The sequence below is a fragment of the Lissotriton vulgaris genome, chromosome 1_1 (genome assembly GCF_964263255.1).
Source record: "Lissotriton vulgaris chromosome 1_1, aLisVul1.2, whole genome shotgun sequence".
Classification (NCBI taxonomy): Eukaryota; Metazoa; Chordata; class Amphibia; order Caudata; family Salamandridae; genus Lissotriton; species Lissotriton vulgaris.
Genome location: NC_141685.1, coordinates 53162931 through 53182855, shown reverse-complemented (window position 1 = coordinate 53182855; position 19925 = coordinate 53162931). Strand labels below are relative to the sequence as shown.

The following is a 19925-nucleotide window of genomic DNA, read 5'->3' as shown; positions in this document are numbered from 1 at the left end:
TGTACTGTCCTGATTAGACCATTTAATTAACTAAAACAGCCAAAACATCGACTATTCAGGGACTGTTTCACATGAACGATGTCTCCTGAGAATCAGCTTTGCTTAACTTGTATTGTACAAAATTAATTCACAGTCCTGTTTCTGTGTATAATATGTGGATCTGATTGGTTCATCATCCTAACACTTTCAGCTTGAGCACTGTGCTGACATCACTCAGAAATGTATATATACATTTGTTGGTGAGAATACAATTTGAATTTTTAGAAATGGAAAAGGACTCATCTGAATTTCTATTCATTTAAAAAAGGCAAATTAACCTCTATACAAGGCCTGCATATGTGATACATTCCTGAGAGATAATGAACCCACAAACCCCTGAGTTTGTTCACAATAAGAATGGTTAGAGCTCATATGCAGCTCTGCTCCTCACTCTGGAGCAGAATGACGTTGACACTGATCTGCGCGATGTCTACTACCGGCGTGCAGCAATACTGCTTTAAAGTTTCAGGATCCAGTCTGGAGCCTGGGGAATATTCCCTAGGTGAGGAACTAGCAGATAAAGGAGTATCCACCAGAAACTGCGTTACCAAAGGTAAGTAACTTGTTTATTACGTTTTACTGCAGCTGTATCTTATCAAGAAAATTCTGTATTCAATAATGTTCACAAAGTGTACAAAACACTGCACCCAAAATATATATTTCAGTCACATGCTAACAAGGGTGAGAAGAAACCTTTCAGGTCTAGTACATTTTAGACATTCATATTGTGAATTTTGTGTCAATTAGTTGATTTTCTCTGAGTCGAGTAGTGACCTTGAGAGTTTTGTAACTTTCAGATACTAAAACTGCTGATTTTTGCCAATTTGTTGACTATTTTCAATCCCACAAATTTCTTTGGAGGTCAGCAGCCTAAGTTATACTGCAAGATTTTATTGATAAATCCTATTGCAACTCCAATTTTTGCTCTTTCATGTAAAGTCAGGTTGCATTAGAAGGGTTTCTGCATCTCAGAATTTGGGTTCCTCTTCACCTGTTGTGGATGCATTTTTCATGTTTAGCGAGACTGGCTTTCTTTTATGACTAAACCTTTTCTTGCATTCAGAGCACTTATAAGGCGTTAGTACAGTGTGGGTTCTCTCATGTCGAATTGGATTGTATTTGTGACTAAACCTTTTTTGACATTCAACACCCTAAGGCTTTTCCCCCGTGTGAGTACACTCATGTCGAATGAAAAGCACTTTGTAACCAAAGATTTGCTTGCATTACAAGCACTCATAAAGTGTTTCCCCAGTATTGGATCTCTCATGACATGTAACACTGTCTTTCAGATAAAAGCTTTTCTGGCATAAGGAGTTTCTCCAGTGTGGAGTTTCTCATGTCGAGTGAGAAAGAGTTTTTCTCTGAAGGTTTTCTGGCATTCAGAGCACTCATATGGTTTTTTTCCCAGTGTGGAGTCTCTCATGGTTAGCGAGGCTATGCCTATCAAAGAGACATTTCTGGCATTCAGTGCACTGGTAAAGTTTTTTTCCTGTGTGTGTTTGCTCATGTAGTGTGAGACTCCGTTTGAAATTGAATCTTTTATGGCATTTAGAGCACTGAAAATTATTTTGGACGGTATGCGTTTGCTTATGGCGCATGTAACACTCTCTACCTCTGAAACGTTTCTGGCATACAGAGCACTGATAAGGTTTTTCCCCAGTGTGGATTCTTAAATGTTCAGTGAGATAAGATTTACGGCTGAAACTTTTTGGGCATTCAGAGCACTGATAACGGTTTTCCCCAGTGTGGGTTCTTGTATGTATAGTAAGTCTTCTTTTGTCACTGAAACATTTCTGGCATTCAGAGCACAGATAAGGTTTTGCTACAGAGTGGATTGTTGCATGTCGAGAAAGACTCTGACTATTAGAAAATCTTTTTTGGCATTCAGGGCACTGATAAGGTTTTTCCCCAGTGTGTGCTCTTGTATGCTGAGCGAGAGTGCCTTTGTCTCTGAAATATTTCTGACATTCAGAGCACTGATAAGGTTTTTCCACAGAGTGGATAATTGTATGATGGGAAAGATTATTTTTGTTAGAAAACCTTTGCTGGCATTCAGAGCACTCAAAGGGTTTTTCCCCACTGTGGATTGTTAAATGCTGAGTGAGACTGCTTTTTTCACTGAAACATTTCTGGCATTCAGAGCACTGATAAGGTTTTTCCCCAGTGTGGATTCTTAAATGCCGAGTGAGACTGCTTTTAACATTGAAACATTTCTGGCATTCAGAGCACTGATTAGGTTTTTCCAAAAAGTGGGTTATTGCATGTAGAGAAAGACTTGGTTTGTTACGAAAAGTTTGCTGGCATTCAGAGCACTGATAAGGTTTTTCCCCAGTGTGGAATCTCACATGTTCAGTTAGAACTGCTTTACGGTTGAAACTTTTTGGGCATTCAGAGCACTGATAAGGTTTTTCCCCAGTGTGGGTTCTTGTATGTTCAGTGAGTCTGCTTTTGTAACCAAAACATTTCTGGCATTCAGAGAACTGAAAAGGTGTTTCTCCAGTGTGGGTTCTTGTATGCCAAGTTAGACTGTTTTTGTCAATGAAACCTTTCTGGCATTCCGTGCACTGATAAGGTTTTTCCCCAGTGTGGGTTCTTGTATGCCTAGTGAGAGTGCTTTGGCCACTGAAATATTTCTGGCATTCAGAGCACTGATAACGTTTTTCCTTAGAGTGGGTTCTTGTATGCTGAGTGAGACTGCTTTTGTCTATGAAATATTTCTGGTATTCAGAGCACTCATAAGGTTTTTCCACAGAGTGGGTTATTGCATGTCGAGAAAGACTTGATTTGTTACAAAATCTTTGCTGGCATTCAGAACACTGATAAGGTTTTTCCCCGGTGTGGATTCTCACATGTTCAGTGAGATGTGATTTACGGCAGAAACTTTTTTGGCATTCAGAACACTGATAGAGTTTATCCCCAGTGTGCAATCTCACATGTTCAGTGACATGAGATTTATGGCTGAATCTTTTTTCCCCAGCTTGGGTTATTTTGCATTGAGTAAGGCTGGTTTGAACACTGAATTTGTTCTCATAGTCCCGTGTTTTTATAAGATTTATTTCTAGAGCTAATGTCACCAAGTTTGTTTTTCTTTTGCTTATATGCCATATTAAGAGTGAAGACAATTCTACAGTCTGACTTGTTTAGATAATGGTCAGCATTAATCTCTAAAAGAAATCATGAGCAATCTTCTTAAAACTTGAATTGAGCAAAATATATCTGGAAGCTGCCCTCTAACACCTGTTGAAAGGTTTCTCGCAGATAATGGTCTTCACGTTATGGCCTCTCCGGCAGCAACTTATTTTGTTACTGAAATTTTTCTCATATTCATTTATATAGGTTCTTAGCAAAGCAGTGATAAGGTGTTAGTTGGATATTTAAATATTAAATGTTAAGTTCCTTTTTGCACTGACGTAATGGGAGTAACTAAAGACGTTAGTACGTGCACAGTACTATTGTGGATCACCAGTTGCAGAACATCAGTTCCTTTTAAACTTCTTATACATGGAGCAAAGTTTGTAGTTTTGATGACAGGGATTCACCTTAGATATAGTGCCCCGGTGTTCCATTAATCCGTTTTTATATTTAACAGTTTTACATATACAGCTGCTTAACAGATAATGTTGGGGCGAATTACGCAGAATGCATCAGAGAACAGTAAACAATAAAAAGGAAATATTTATTTGAGATGGCCATGGACATAACGAAGTGGTGTATCTTTAAGGGTATTGCAAAAGTGAAGCGAGTGGTTTGAGGTGTTGTACCCAGAGGCAGATAGTCTCGAAGTTGTCACTGGTTAAAAACGGTTGTTGAGCAAGAGTGATTTTTAATCTCTGGGCCTTTGGCTGTCGAATGTGTCGGCGTCAAAGTCTTCTTTCAAAGTCTTTTCTTTGATGGTATGGAGAAGAAACCTTTTGCAATAACGTTCTTTTATGCAGTGTGTGCTTCCTCTTTGGAATTAGATGAGGTTTTAGATTAACGTTTATTCTGTCATGCTGAGGCAATTTGTCTTTCAGATAATATTTCAGATGAGGATGATGAAGTGACTAGTCTTTATGACATTATTTCTGATGCTGTGTGCACAGATATGGCTTTGCTCTGGGTTAATGAAATGCAAAATTAGAGACTTAACTTACAGGTATAGTGCTTTCCTCAGCTCCCACGTCAACACCACGCCTAGATTTTGGAAATTGTTTAAACTTAGAATGCTGGATGTCCGTCAGTTTTTCAAAATAACACTCCTTTTGGCACTGACATTTGGTTGCGTATCGCTAAACCTTGCTCTCTTAGTTTCAATCACCTGTAGATTTAAAATTCAACAGTTAATAGATGTAAATTTCCAAAAATATGATTTACCAGTCAAATCAATGCAGAATTTTGAAAATGTTGAGATGTATTTCTGACTCAGCAGAATGAAAGAACTGTAACCTGAGAGCTCTCGGATGAAAGAGTGAGAATTTGTAGAATTTTCAAAATTTTAATAGGCTCACATAACTAACATGTACCCTATCGAGTTGTAATGAGAATCCCAGAGGCAGATATTTAAGTCATATCGGCTGGCACAAAACTGATCTATTTAAAAAAAATAACTATTCATTCATTTGTAATGTAGACTTCTGGGATGAAAATGTCCCCTCCATTGACAACAGGCATTTTCCCCTGCAGAGTTGCCAACTGCATTTATCTGGTATCCTACATTTTTGGCCTCTGCTTCATGCTAATCTCTTGTGTGTTGCGAGCCCGATGCCTTGACCTATCCCTCAACTAAGTCAAGTGCAAAGAAATGAAAGGGTACTTTCATGTATTAATTTCATTCCAGCTGATTATCAGTTGTTAGGTTTTTCTGCACCTGGATTTTACCAGGTGTAGAAAACCATGACACTATTTTTCCAGATGGAAATATTTGAAGGAAAAGCTGCATAAGACTTTGTCTGCAACAGTAGCTGCCAAGACTTATGCTGGTTTTTTACTAACTGGGAGAACACACAATGCTTTGCCCTGTTAGAAAATGTTTCCCCTTCCCTCCCCTACATCTGCTGCCACCGCCCTCCAACCAAACACATTTCTATATCTGCCACCTGATGAACCAGGTGGTTAATAATAGCAGGGGAAAACCCCATGAAATGGCGAATTGCATGTGGTTTGACGACCAGAAAAATCTGCTCCTCGCGGCAGTTCCCCATTCCATGCCATCAACCTTGCAACTGTACGTTACTGGGCAAATCTATCACGAAGTAACAGAAAATAATTACATGCGATTTTTCTGCCACCCCAGTACTGTGCAACTTGTAACAAGGGACTATCAATCAATCAATACTTGTAAAGCACGTTACTTACCCGTGAGGGTCTCAAGGCGCTGGGGGTGGGGGGGTGTCGCTACTGCTCGAAGAGCCAGGTCTTGAGGAGTTTTCTGAAGGAGAGTAGGTCTTGGGTCTGCCGTAGGTGGGTAGGGAGGGTGTTCCAGGTCTTGGCGGAGAGGTAGGAGAAGGATCTGCCACCGGAGGTCGTTCGTTGGATGCGGGGGACAGCGGCGAGGGCGAGGCTGGCGGAGCAGAGCTGACGGGTGGGGGTGTGCAAGCTGAGTCTGTTGTTCAGGTAGGCTGGTCCGGTGTTGTGGAGTGCTTTGTGTACGTGGGTGAGGAGCTTGAAGGTGATCCTCTTGTCGAGGGGGAGCCAGTGTAGGGCTCTTAGGTGGGGGTGATATGGTTGCGGCGGGGGGCGTTTTGGATGCGATCTAGTCATCGAAGGTGTTTGGCTGGGATTCCTGCGTAGAATGCATTGCCGTAGTCCAGTCTGCTGCTGAGGAGGGCCTGTGTCACCGTTCTTCTTGTTTCATTCGGGATACACTTTTAGATCCTGCGAAGCATGCGGAGGGTGTTGTAGCAGGAGGAGGAGACGGCGTTGACCTGTTTAGACATGGAAAGGGAGGATTCGAGGATGAATCCTAGGTTGCGTGCATGGTGGGTGGGTGTTGGTGCTGTCCCCAGTGTGGTCAGCCACCAGGAGTCGTCACAGGCTGAGGGGGTGGGTCAGAGGACGAGTACCTCAATCTTGTCCGAGTTTAGCTTCAGACGGCTGTTCCTCATCCAGTCGGCGATGGCCTTCATTCCCTCGTGGAGGTTGGTTTTGGCGGTGTGCGGGTCCTTGGTGAGCGAGAGGATGAGCTGGGTGTCATCGGCGTATGAGATGATGTTGAGGTCGTGTTGGCGGGCCACTTGTGCAAGGGGGGCCATGCAGACGTTGAACAGCGTCAGGCTGAGGGATGAGCCCTGGGGGATGCCGCAGATGATGTCGGTGGCTTCGGATCAGAAGGGCGGGAGGCGTACGCTCTGGGTTCTGCCGGAGAGGAAGGACGTGGTCCAGTCAAGGGCCTTCTCTTGCATTCCAGCTTCTAGGAGGCATGTCTTTAGAGTGCGATGGCAGACCATGTCGAAGGCGGCTGACAGGACCAGGAGGATGAGGGCTGATGTTTCGCCGTTGTCGAGTTGGCGCCTGATGTCGTCAGTGGCGGCGATGAGGGCTGTCTCGGTGCTGGGGTTTCGTCTGAACCAGGACTGGGACGGGTCCAAGATGTTGTTGTCTTCCAGGTGGCGGGCCAGTTGCATGTTGACGATTTTCTCGATGACCTTCGCCGGGAACGGGAGCAGGGAGATGGGCTGGAAGTTCTTGAGGTCCTTGGGGTCCGCCTTGGGCTTCTTGAGGAGGGCGTTGATTTCCGCGTGCTTCCAGCTTTCCGGGAATGTCGCTGTTTCCAAGGAGATGTTGATGATCTTCTGTAGTTGGGGTGCGTTGGTAGTGTCTGCTTTGTTGAATACATGGTGTGGGCACGGGTCTGACGGAGATCCTGAGTGGATGGAGTTCATGATCTTGCGTGTCTCGTTGTCGTTGACATTGGACCAGGAGGTCAGGCGGTTGGCGCAGGTGGTGTTCACCGGTGAGGTGGGGTCTGGTGTAGTTGGGGCGGTCGTGGTGTTGAAGCTGTCATGGATGTCAGCGATCTTGCGGTGGAAGAAGATAGCTAGTGAGCCACACAGTTCTTGTGAGGGCGGTATGTCGTTGGCACTGGTGTTGGAGAGTTCCTTTACGATGCTGAAGAGCTCTTTGCTGTTGTGTGCGTTGTTATCCAGGCGGTCTTTGAAGGAGGATCTCTTTGCGTGCGGAGCGGGTGTTGAGGAGTATGCAGCGGAGGTGGTTGGGTCCAATCCTTGGAGGTTTGGTGGCTCTGTCGCAGGTGAAGCTGCAGGTGTGGCAGGAGAAAGGTCAGTGAGTCAGTTTCGGGGTGGCCTGGAAGCAGGTGTGGTTTTGGCCGGCGTTGAGTGCATGAAGGGTGCTGGCGTCGTAGTGGAGTCTGGTGTTGTGGCGTTCATGGGGTCCAGGGGTTCTGGCGCTGGGCGCGGTCCAGGCATGGACGGGCGCAGACGTGCTTGCCTTCGGCGTGTCAGCGGTGCGCCCGCTGCACACACCCGCTGCAGGACCCGCTGCGCGGCCTCCATAAAAGGGGGAGAGGGAGGGAGGAGCAGCTGGGAGGTAGGAGCGGGGTGGCCAATGGGGAGGCAGGGGGGCGGGGCCACAGGGACACAGCGGCGGGAGGAGGAACTGCGGGAAAATGGCGAGATAGGGCAGCAGAATCAGGGAAAACGTCGAGAGAAGGCAGGCAGCAGAATCAGGCAATGGAACAGCTGGCAGCCGTGTAGTGGCATGGGGAGCAACCTGCCTGCGAGCAGGGACAGAGGTCGCTCCTTCACCACCGCGTGGCCTCCATAAGAGGTCTTGGACCAGTTCTGTGACCTGGAGGGTCACACCAAGTGTGCCTGTATCTAAGACAGAGAACTGGCATGGGTTTAACAGATAGAGCGGTGGTGGCAATGCACCCTGTTGTAAGGATCAATAGTCTGATGAGATCATTTCATCAAGATAATTGGATGGTGTCATACTGACCCACTCATGTAAAGCTCTGTTTCTATGTCCCTGTCCAGGCTTTGCGCTAACATCTCAAGTGCGTGTTAAGCATGTTGGTGTGTGTAGCCTGTGTGGTGCATACACAGAATGTGAGAGTGTGCCAGAGTAAACTACCTCTCCTGTCTGCCAGTTGTGTATACAAGTGGAACCATCGATCCCTCTTTTATGCCCCAGTTAAAAGTCCTCTGTTACCAAGGAATAAAGTGTTCTGCAAAGCACTCATGTGCTTGCTTGCCACCAGGGCTGGTGCCTGCTTGACAGTCTATCCATGTTGAAGTGACATCACCTGCAGGCTGAATTAATTGCCGGTACCGGCCCTGAAGAGCCTAGAAGCCTGCCTGCCTGCCTGCCTGTCAGGTAAGAGAAGAGATTTTGACTATCCAACAGGAGGTCGAGGCTGTCCTGGATGAAGCAAGGTCTTGCGCATGCATAGCAGCTGTAGGGGGCCAGAGGAAGCCAACTCCTGGAAATCTATCCAGCAGGACTGTCACGTGGCCGGTGGGGACATTATCAACATCACTAAGTTAGCATGAGCCCTTCAGCCATGATTCAGCTTTGCACACGTTACTAGATGCTTTTATTTTGCAACAACTCTGTCCGTGCCTTTCACTTTGGGAACTGTTCGCTGTTTTTGTTCTCAGACTGTTCCTGGAGTTTAGTTCGAACATTGTGAGCACGGTCGATAAACAATGCCCCTTTATGTTCTGTGTTGGTCAGGCCCTAGCACTTAGACACAGCATACCAATGCAGCTGGTGGGAGACTAGAATTTTGATATTACGGGAAGCACACATGGGAAACACAAACTTGGAGAGGGACCTTTCCAGGGAGAAGAGCAATGCTGTTCCTATGATGTAGATCTACCATCTAGGCACTAAGGTATGGGGTCTACTAACAAAGGCCAGAGATCTTCTGTTATATAATAATACCAATTCCTAGCAAGGGGAGGGAGGTTAGTCTGAACTGTCTTCTCTCTATTGTCTTTTCATTATGACATCTCCATTCATGATATATGGCCTTGATGCTATGCTGATAATATTTGTATTATGCATTTTTCTGCTTGTTGTGGTACATATACTGCATTATAGAGCACAATAGTTAAAATCAATATTCTAAATTATTTCGTGTCTCTGTCAGACTTTATTATGGACAAAAACAAGATTGCGAGGGAAAGGGTTTTGTCTCGTTACCACTATTCCTGAGAGTCAGGTGTGTTGTTTCCTGGGGTGTCTAATCATTTGCTTCTCTGTGACTGTGTAGGAGAGCAAGTGAGACACTATAGCTAGTCGGTCCTGGGCCCGTGGGCACTAAGGTGGTGAGAGGGCTTAACCCCCACACACAGAGGTCCCATAATCCTGCGCATAGTTCTGTGTATGTGCAGAATCCCATCAAAATGGCACCTCCAACGTTTGGTCTGGTTCTTATTCACAAGGCACCCGAATAGCGCTTGTGCTTGTCCATAAAACCCTCTCACCGTTTACGAAGACGTCCGTGGTGTGCGGGTTTCACCTCCTATAATAGGTTTTTCAAGCTTGAAGTTTAAAAGGTTTTGTCGTCCTCATCGGAACCCAGTTTTGCGCTACCGTTTATCTGGTTGCTTCTATACTGTTTTAGTAATGGCAGTAGCTATTGCAGAACATAACCAGGTGCCGGTCACAGCACATTTGACTCAGCATGGAGTCCCTACTCCAGGGGAGTCCCTACTGCAGGGGATTTTATATTTGTTGCTGAGGCGAATGCGGCATCCCGTTTTGAAGTTTTTTACTCTTGGGTGACATTCCGGCAGTAGAAGATGATAATTTATTTATTACATGAATATACGCGAGCTGCGATTCCGCAATAGTACCGCCCTTATCACTTACTTGTAGTTCCATTGTCAGCTTGGGAGCATACCATATGGTTTAATGGCACCCTTCCTCACCCTGTTACTGTGGTCGGTTTAGGCCCTTTATCGGTAGACAGGGCCGCTTTGCCCGTTTGGTGGGCTTTACACTACATCCAAATCACCTTGGTGTTACACATGCAGAGCTCAGGCAATTACACTTATCTCTGATTCATATACACAGATGTGTTATACAATATATGTCTCGTGATTTATAAGTGGCCCCGGCAGGAGCTGCTCCAGAACCACCAGGGCATGGTGGTATTATAGTCATTAGCCCGTCATGGTTAATTCTGTGATTGGCAAGTGTCCTCAGACTAGGGATGATTTACTGTTTTGGTTAGCGGAAACAATTTGAGCAACTTGAGGCTGTTTTTCCACACACTACCCCTGTTGAGAAACACAGGATCTTGACTATAAGTTTACTGAAAGGTATAGCTCCAGATTTAATGGATTGCACCACCTGGGGGACAATGTTTGCTGCAGTTTATTCGCTGTACTTTGGCACCCCCTCCACGACAGTTTTACCGACCGTTCTAAAGAAGGTTCAAGATGAGCATGGACTGGGTCAGCCCTGGAATTAGGGATGAGATTAGGGGGTATGTTCCCTGTAGTCTCTGATATGATTCTTGCCAAATTCAAAAGTGAGGCAGTTAGCTTACAAGTACGTCAACGCCTGTCGGCTATGGCTAACGTAAACAAGCAACAGAAGTTGGCGCCTATTATTGTGGATGTGTATAAATTATTGGCCCACAATAGTTTGGGAGTTCGACCTTATACACAGCCTCTTCAAAATAAGCCTCCTCTGAGAAGGAGGGCCGTCCGGTCTTTCCCAAAAAGGCTTGGAATAAAAATCAGTGGCAACATACAACAGAAGCAAGGATCACGTGTTGGTTCACGTCACGTGTGGGTTCCTAGCTGCCTACAACTTCTGAGCGCGGATATGATTTGCGTGACCGCTCTACTATTAAACCACCTGAGAGGTTTCAGGTTTCTGATCCTGGTTCTCCTCGTTCCTTTCAGGAAACATCGGATCCACAATTTGGTGGCGGAGAGCGACAAGATCACCGACAAGGCTACACCATGCCACAGCAACGTGATCCGCAGTGCCACTTTGACATAAAAACCAAACAAGAGGGACAACTTCCGTATCGAGCCCCATTGTCTCAGACGGTGAGAACCCTGCTTCTCGATTGGGCATGGGTGGTAACACTCCTAGACAGAGCGGCGGAAGTTACCATGGTGGGGGAGGCACTCCACCAACGTCTGGAGGTGAAAGCAACTGGCACGTGAGTAACAGTGGAAACGGCAGACACACGAGTTTCACCCCCTGATAGGCTTTATGAGATAGGCCTTGTGGTACTGTAATTCCGGAACCTGCTACCCCCCGGTACCGAGATCCCATACTCGTGTCATAAAATGTCCTCGTACCATGACGAATTTGGTATCGGCGAACCGGTAATGATTAGGACATCATTCCTATGCATTTGCGCCACGATCAAGTGATGCTGACACCCTTAAATTATGGTTTCCGTCCGAACCCTCGGACGCCATTTTGTGAGCGGCATCCATCTTAGGGTTTGCCCTCATATAAGTCAATTGATTAAAGACGTGTTTAATCTGGAAGGACACGTCCACCTTAGCTGACTTCCCCGTGACCTGGCCAAAGCTGACTCCACTGCCTTGAGCCAGACCTGTTGGGGCAGCTCCTCACCCAGTGGCCGAGTAAGATAGCATCAAGGCACAACATGTCATAAAGCATTCACCACCTACAGAACATGTTTTCCGTACACATACACCTGTCCACGTTTCTTGTTTATAGCCAGTTTTATGACTAGGAGGTGCCCGACTTTATTGGTGTTTCATCGATATCTGATGGGAGTTCTGAGCCCGACTGGGTAATCCATCACAAACTGGACATCTAAAAATATGCGCTGACCAGCATGACTTCGCTCTTTGTATTGTTTAGAAAATATGTGTATGACCATACCATAAACTAAGGTATTCTTGCCTAAAGCTGTAAATTGTGTATATAAGGAGAAGGCTGGTTCTGTAAAAACGAACAGTCTCCTGAGAACTTACGGCCCGTGCTGTCGTACTTCTAGGACTCATGTTACTTGGTTGCAACCAATAAACCTTGATCTTTGACTTCAACTAGAAGACTCTGTGTTTCTGTAGTCCAGAACAGGGAGAACCTAGAGGTCTTCGGGTGTTGTACCCCCTGGCACCACCGGGTCCTAAAAACCCGGCACCTCAGCCTCCAACTTGGAAGCGATATAAAATGCAAGATTAAGGCAGTCTTTTGGGACAACCATACATCATCTTATGATATTTTGGTGGTGGAGGCTGATTGGCCTCCACCATTTGTCTTAGCTTCTTCTCGAGGTGAGGATATAATACTCCCCAGTTTTTCATGTTATGTCTCGGACGGGGATAAACAAACTTATGCAGCGGAATGGGCGTTAGCCCTTGTGCCAGCTGTGTATCGTAATCAAGTGGGCTGGGATAAGGATTCACCAGAACATGAAATCCATTTACAATCTATGCCACAGCCCCAACAATACCGGATCAAGCGTGACACGAAAGCATCCGGAAGTGAAATATTTACCCAATTGGAATATCTGGGTGTCATTGAACCCTGTGTTTCATCCATGAATAATCCTTTTTTTCTGATTTCGAAACCGGATGGTTCATATCATACAGTTTTGGATTATTGACATTTAAACAGGAACACTCGTATGTTTGAAGGCCAGAACACACAAAGCTCTGCGTTAGTGAATAACATAGTTCGCAAACAATACAAAACAACACTGGATATTTTCAATGGATTTCATAGTCACAATTTGACTCCTGAAAGCTGTAACTGGACAGCATTCACTGCACTCGGCAATCAAAAAAGATTTACGCCGGGGCGTGGCCTGCAGCCAGGAAGATGGCCGCATACTAGGAAAGCTGCGCTGGTATATCGCAGCGAAACACCAGCAATCCGATATTATCCGACATAGAAAGGACAAATACCGGCTCGTGTGGCGGAGGAGAGTTGTCGGACACCAGTTGGAGACGTCAGGAGCCAAGCACAAGTATTTTCCAACCGTGGTGGCCCAGGCTGAACATCCTGAAGTAAGAAAACAGCGCCCGCTGCCTCAGAGCGCCGCTGCTAAAGGACCGTGACTGGTGGCGGGCCTGGGGAGCTGCTGGCGGGAAGTTGTGGCGTGGAGGTACTGCTGCTGAGGAGTGCTGAGGACATCTACTAGCTTGCGTTGCTGATGAATATTGGCGGACAGCGGTTGGGGAAGACAGGAGCCGAGCGCAAGTATTTTCCTGCCGTTGAGCGTGGCTCGGGTTGTACATCCTGAAGTGAGAAAATGGTGCCCGCTGCCGCAGAGTGCTGCTGCTAAAAGACCGCGACTGACATCAAGGCCTGGGGAGTTGATGGTGGGCGACTGTGGCGCGGAGCCACTGCCGCTGAGGAGTGCTGCGGGAGGGGAGGGGGGTGTTGGCTACCGCTGTCCCAGAGGAAAGCCCCGTATCCTGGGGGCTTTAGTCACCCTGTCAGTTACGGCTCACTGTGTAACTTGGGGCTCTGCAGCGGGCCTGCGGCGAAGTGAGACCGAGATGAGCCGGGCACAGCAGATGCATGAGCGCCGCGGCAGGCCTAGTGGGCGGAGCTGAGGTCCAACTGTAGGTGGTGTCAGTTGGCGCCGCAGAGAGACTGGGGGAAAAAACGGCAGCGGCTACATTGTAAGGCCTTCGGCCTCGGGTCCTAAAGTGACAGCATTAGCTGAGGTCGTTGCACACACGGACCCAGCGAGTTGAAGGCCTGGTGTTGGTGCCCCCCAGCCAGGAGTAAGTGGTGTACGGGCAGCGCTGCTGCAGAGGCTTGAGGACATCGCGATCAGCAGGGAAGTCTGGGAGGCCCGCAAGAGAGGGGATTCCTTGCTGGGGGACCAGTGGACGGATTAGACTACTGAGGCACAGCTTAAGTCATGGGACGCAACAGGCTGACAGCACAAGGCCAAATAAACCACATTGACAAATACACTGTCGCCATGGGCAAGGAGGAGGGCCTCCAAGGTGGGAGCCAGCAAAGCGGGGCAGAGGATGATGGGCCTGACCCCTCGCTCAGAGACATTATGATGGCCATAAAGGAGATGCGCAGCACTATGGAACCCAAGTTGGACTCGGTCACTGAGGAAGTCAACCTACTCCGCGCAGACTTTAGGAAAATGTCAGACAAGGTAGCGGAGGTGCAAAGCGGCATTAGGAGCCTACAGTCCAAAATGAAGAGACTCGAGGAGCAGGCCGCCAAACTTACCAAAAATCAAATGGACATTGTGGCTCGCCTGGTAGATCAAGAAGGTCGGCACGACATAACAATATCTGCATCATGGGGGTCCCGGAGGGAAGGGAGGACCCGTCCACAGACTGCTTCGTGGAGGACCTGATCCTTAAGCGTCTTCAGCCGAAGTGCCTATCTAACTTCTTTTCGGTGAAGAGAGCTCACCGCGCGTTGGGGGGAGGCCCAAGCCTGGGCCCCTCCACGCACTATTATCGCCCGGATCCTGAACTATAGGGATCGGGATGCCATCCTGCAGGCATCGCGAGTGTCCGGAGATTTGCAGTTGAAAAATGCCAAAATTCGCTTCTTCCTGGACTTCACACTAAATGTCCAACGACTGCGCAGATCTTTCGAAGGGGTCAAGAGAGCCCTCAGAGACCAAGGAGTGAAGTATATGATGTTGTACCCGGCGCGACTTAAGATTCTAGACGGTGAAAAGGCATATTTCTTTGACTCACTGGCTGAGACGAACAACTGGATGGAGGGCTGGCAGACCATGGGCAGCCAGAGTGGTCTGCAACGATCAACCCATAACCGCACTGGCCAGGAGGCTCAGACTAAACACACGCCACCACGAGAGACCCGAGAGAGCGAGCAGGCTTCAATTAAGTAACTATAGCAGCAAGGGTCGCAATGGGCGATTCATCCACGAGAGGATGGGGGCCGCATGTTTCCTGGGTCCTGGAATTTCCTTGGGAGCTGGGCAAGATGCTCCGGGACTGTGGTTCTCTCCAAGGTTGCAAGGTCAGGCCTCATAGTTACTAACTGTGAATATATAAGGTTTTCAGCACTAGTTATTGGGGCTGGGGGGGGGGTTGGCCTGGGGTGGGCAGATGGGGTCCTTTAATATGTTCCCTCCATGGTGTGTGCACTCCGGCAATCAGGTATGTCTCTTTCTGCAGATTGCAGGCTCGGTTTCCTCGTTCGGTTGACATGGGGATGATGGGGCGACAGGCACTCTGCAAGTTTAAAGGGTGGGTGGTTGGGGGTCCACTTAGCAGGGAGGCAGAGAGGGGGGTTTGGGCTGGTTTGAGGGGCAGTTTATGTTTGGCTCATGGGGATTTAAATTCAAATCACAGGCCCCTGTACAGGAATAGGTGAACAGGCACAAATAAAGATATGGACGTGGAACATCAATGGTTTGGGCAAGAAGGTTAAGAGGACACTAGTTCTGCAGCACATGAAGCGCCACTCCCCAGACGTAGTGCTCCTACAGGAGACACATCTTTTTGGGAACAGATGCAAGGCCGATGCTTAGACCGATTTAGCTATAAGATGGTGGCCCACTCGGGGTTCACATCTGGCTCCAGGGGAGTGGGGATTCTAGTCCGCAATACCCTGCCTACGGTAATCACAGGCACATGGACGGAGGTCTCTGGGGGTTTGGCGTTCGTGGAAGCCGGATGGAAGGGGAGAACAATAGTTCTTAGCTCGTGTTACATCCCACTCGGCCTGCATGCCCCGACATTAAAAAAATTAGGAACCCACTTGACAAACCTTCCCTAGGGAACGCTTGTAATGGGGGAGACACCAATGCGGTTATGGATGCCGAATTAGATCGCTCGGGGGAGAGGCCGGGCAACAGGGGGGAAATGGGCCTACGGGACTTTGCTACAGCAATGGGTCTTAGTGACATATGGCGCACACACTACCCCTCCCAAAGGCACTATACTTTCTACTCCGCTAGACATGGGTCCTTCTCTAGATTAGATCACATTTTCACATGGGGAGCCCAACTGGGGGACTTTGCGGAACCCTGCATTATGGCCCAGGGAATATCTGACCACTCCCCAGTGGGCGTGGTCCTCAAAGGGGCGACAACTGCCAGGGCAGCCTTCCCTGGGATAGATCCATGGCGCCTTAGAGACGACTCCCTAACCAACAAGTTAGGAGACTGCTCCCAACAATACTTCGCTGAGAACCAGGGCTCGGTCGATTCCCAGCTAACCCTGTGGGAAGCTGATAGAACGGTGCTGAGAGGCCAGGCCCAAGCGCTGATTGGAGCCCAGAAAAAGGAGGAATCACTAAAGATTCGGCAGTTGGAAAGGGAAATTGAGTATTTGGAGCGACAGGCCAGCGAGACACCCTCGCTGGATCATTGTCACGATCTCGTCCTCAAGCAAAAGGAACTTCGGTCGCTGGCGGAGGGTGAGGCCCTTGCCTACTCCCTCGCCACGCAACATCGGAGATACGACGAGTGGGACACGTGCATGAAACTACTGGTGTGGCTCAAACGCCGGGATAGGGATCCTGGGTGAAGGAGGTGAGGGATGAGTCGGGGTCCTTGGTATCTACCGGCATTGACATAGCGGAGGCCTTTGCGTCGTACTATGAGAGAGTCTACTCACCGGTATGCACCAGGACGGAGCAGGATTGCGAGGAGTTCCTACGAGACTTCGCATTGCCTACACTGTCTCAGGAACAAACAGACCATCTAGAAGCTGACCTCACGGGGTTGGAACTAGGAGAAACCCTTAACTCCCTTCAGGCTGGGAAAGCGTAGGGACCCAATGGGCTCCCAGTGGAAATATATAGGAGACAGGCTAACGTTGTCGTTGATCCTCTACGACAGATGTTCATTGAAGCACGGGAAATGGGGAAGCACCCACCTGATCAGCGAGAAGCTACGATTGTTGTCATCCATAAGGCTGGGACATTGTCCTCTACATGGGCAGACCCTACCACTCGATGGCGCAGGCGCTCCATCTCCTCAAAGTGTTTGGTAGCTATTCTGGCTATATGATCAATTGGGCCAAATCCCTCATTCATCCCCTCTCGGGCCCTCCCCCGAGGATCCTGTGGAGCTGCTCGGCCTCGATAGCAGTAGATGGATTCAAATACCTGGGGGTGTATGTCACCAGGGACAGGCCGGAGTTTTTCACCAAAAAGCTTGAGCCCCACGTGGCGCGGCTGGCATCGGACGTGACCCACTGCAGGTCCTTGCCTCTCTCCCTAATGGGATGTGCCGCGCTATATAAGATGTTGGCATTGCCGCGAATCCTATATATCCTACAAAATGCGCCATATCCGGTTCCAGGTGGGGTGTTCCGGCATATATCACTGGCCGTGTGAACGCTGCTACGGGAGGGGGGAACCAGAAGATAGCGATGTGAAAGCTCACAAGAGGGGTGTACGATGGGAGGTTGCCCTCCCGGACGTCCAATTTTACTACTGGGCTTCCCAGCTGCAAGTGGTCAACGATTGGGTTTACGCGCCAGATTCTGACCCAGCTTACAGAATCAATAGATATGTTATGCCATGAGGAAACTGCGAGCCGCTTCTATACTCTCAAAGGTTGCGCGGGGTTCTACCCTCACACACGGGGTCGTGTTCCAATGCTGGCGGGAGGCCAATACATTTCTGGGGTGGGCAGGCATCTTAACAGGCAGGACCCCACTATGGCTCGGAGATCAGCTAACGGAAATGCCCCTTGATCCTTTGATTACCTCAAACAAGAATACCAACTACACGACTCCCAACATCTGCGCCTCACACACGCCCTGCGCTCTCATATACACTCGGACACTTCGATCCCAGAATACTCTCCCATGGAAGACAGGCTCCTCCTTGATCCCATTCTCGAAAACTATCCACTATCTACTGTAAGCTCATAAATAACATGCCTAACCCATTGGTGTCTCTGTGTGAGAGATGAGAGGGGGACACTTTAGACCTGGAGGAAGAGGATTGGCAGGATGCCTTGCAAAGCCCCCGTGAAATTGAAATCCGGACCAGGTTCCGCCTCGTACAATAAAATTTTTTGCATCGGGTGTATTACCCGCGAACACACCTGTCCCCGCTGTGTGTGAGGGGAAATCAGGGAGAGGGGACATTCTACCATATTCTCTGGGAATGCCCGAACATTGTGCCCTTCTGGACTAAGGTTGCACATACAATGGCAACAGTGGTGGGATCTCCGGTCCTGGGGGAGCCTGGGTGACTTTTACTTATGATTAAAGGACCCACAGACTGGTCCAGGTATAATGAGATTTGGTTGGCCATGGCAGCCGGGGTGGCGAAATTTAATATTGCCAGTTGCTGGGGGTCGCAGGCGCCCCCGCAATGGGACAAATGGCTACGAGATCTGGACTGGTGTCAGAGGGCAGAGGAAACGATATACAAGTGCAGGGCTGCGTAAAGAAATGGAAGAAGATATGGGGGCCTTGGTGGAGGTATCGAGCCACACAGGGTGGGAAGCGGGATGGAGTTTATAACTATTGTACTGTCAAGTTTGCCTGTGATTGTACAATGTAATGTTGTTATCCTTCATGCCTTTTGAACACAGCTGTATAATGAATGAGAACACGGGCAATGTTAACCTCTTCCATGCTCATGACAGCTCCCGGCCGTCATGAGCCACGGTGGGCGTGTGCTGATGACGGCCGGGAGCGTCATACCCACGCCCACGATAGGAATGTTCAGCACTGTGGCGGAATTCGCGCTGCAGTGATGAGGTTAATAAAAAGATTTCCCCCCCAAAAAAAAGATTAACACGTTTGCCTATGGGCTATAAGAATAGTCCTGGTGCTTTTGCAGCATGTGTCCCTTTTGCATGATATTGATCGTAATGCATTCGGTTACATCAATATTTGTAAATAGACATCTAGGAAATGAATGAAAGAGTGGACCTATACTATACAATAACAACATGTGACCAGAAGAATTTTTATTATTCCAAAATGTATTCTTTTATTGATCATATATATATATATATATATATTCACTGAAAAAACCATAGGTTTCACACCAGTTATAGTTAGGAATTAGCATTTAAAAAAACCTATTAAATTCACTGAAAAAACCATAGGTTTCACACCAGTTATAGTTACCTGGGAATTTTACTGACATAAAACCATTGAAATTCCCACGTTATAGTTAGTTGGACTCACTATAACTTGCGCGTGTAATGCACTGCTGATGACATCACATATTACATCACTCATGACATGGTCAGTGACATCACTCATGACATCACTGATGACACCATCCAGTGAATGTGTGCGTTTCTGAAAAATAAATATGTTTTATATATGTATATGTAAAGGTCAATGGAAGAATAAATGTTTAAATAAGTGCCTAAATGGATGTTTTTTTTTAAAAAAATGATTGGTTAACTAGCTTATTAAGTGTATCTTAGTGAATACATATATTAGCGAGTAATGTTTAAATATTTAAATATATGTATCAGTGTTTCACTTTGTGTATAAGTGGCTGCACGGGTTGGTGAGTAGCTACATGTGTGTGTATATGGGTTATTGGATGTTTTTTTTAGTATCTTTATAATTGTCTGTTTGATTTGGTGGGGGTGTTACTTAGCACATAGATGCATCAATGACTGACTCAATGTTTGTAAGTGTTTTGAAGACAGCATGTGTGCCGGACTGTATGGGTGAATGAGTGTGTATATGTATGTGTTAGTAAGTGAATGACTGTCTCATTACTGTCTTTATCAGTAACTACATATGTTTTAATCTAGTATATGTGAGTATTGATGTAGATAAGTGAGTATATGTGAGAGTGAGAGATTGAAAGAGTTCTTGTTTTAATAAGTATGTGTTTCTATAAGTGATTGTTTAAGAGAGTAAGTATGTGTAAGTTTCCTTAGAAGTAAGGTGGTAGTGTGTGTATAGCTGTATATGCAAAAAAATGGATGTTCAATAGTTTATTTGCATGTGTGAGTAACTTTTGGAAGACTGTCGGTGTGTTAACGG

The 19925-nt window shown here is 47.3% G+C and overlaps 2 protein-coding genes across 3 annotated transcripts in view; one reads left to right on the top strand and one right to left on the bottom strand.

The window, feature by feature from the left end:
* LOC147737217 (uncharacterized) overlaps window positions 1-19925 on the top strand; it is a 202780-nt gene that overhangs the window by 114038 nt on the left and 68817 nt on the right.
* LOC147737218 (uncharacterized) overlaps window positions 1-19925 on the bottom strand; it is a 98014-nt gene that overhangs the window by 32448 nt on the left and 45641 nt on the right. The window contains exon 3 of one of the 2 annotated variants that reach the window (XM_086919460.1): window positions 4173-4336. The exons of the other annotated variant lie outside the window; for it this stretch is intronic. The gene's annotated coding sequence lies outside the window, so the exon portion shown is untranslated. The remainder of the gene's footprint in view (window positions 1-4172; window positions 4337-19925) is intronic. 2 annotated transcript variants of the gene reach the window in all.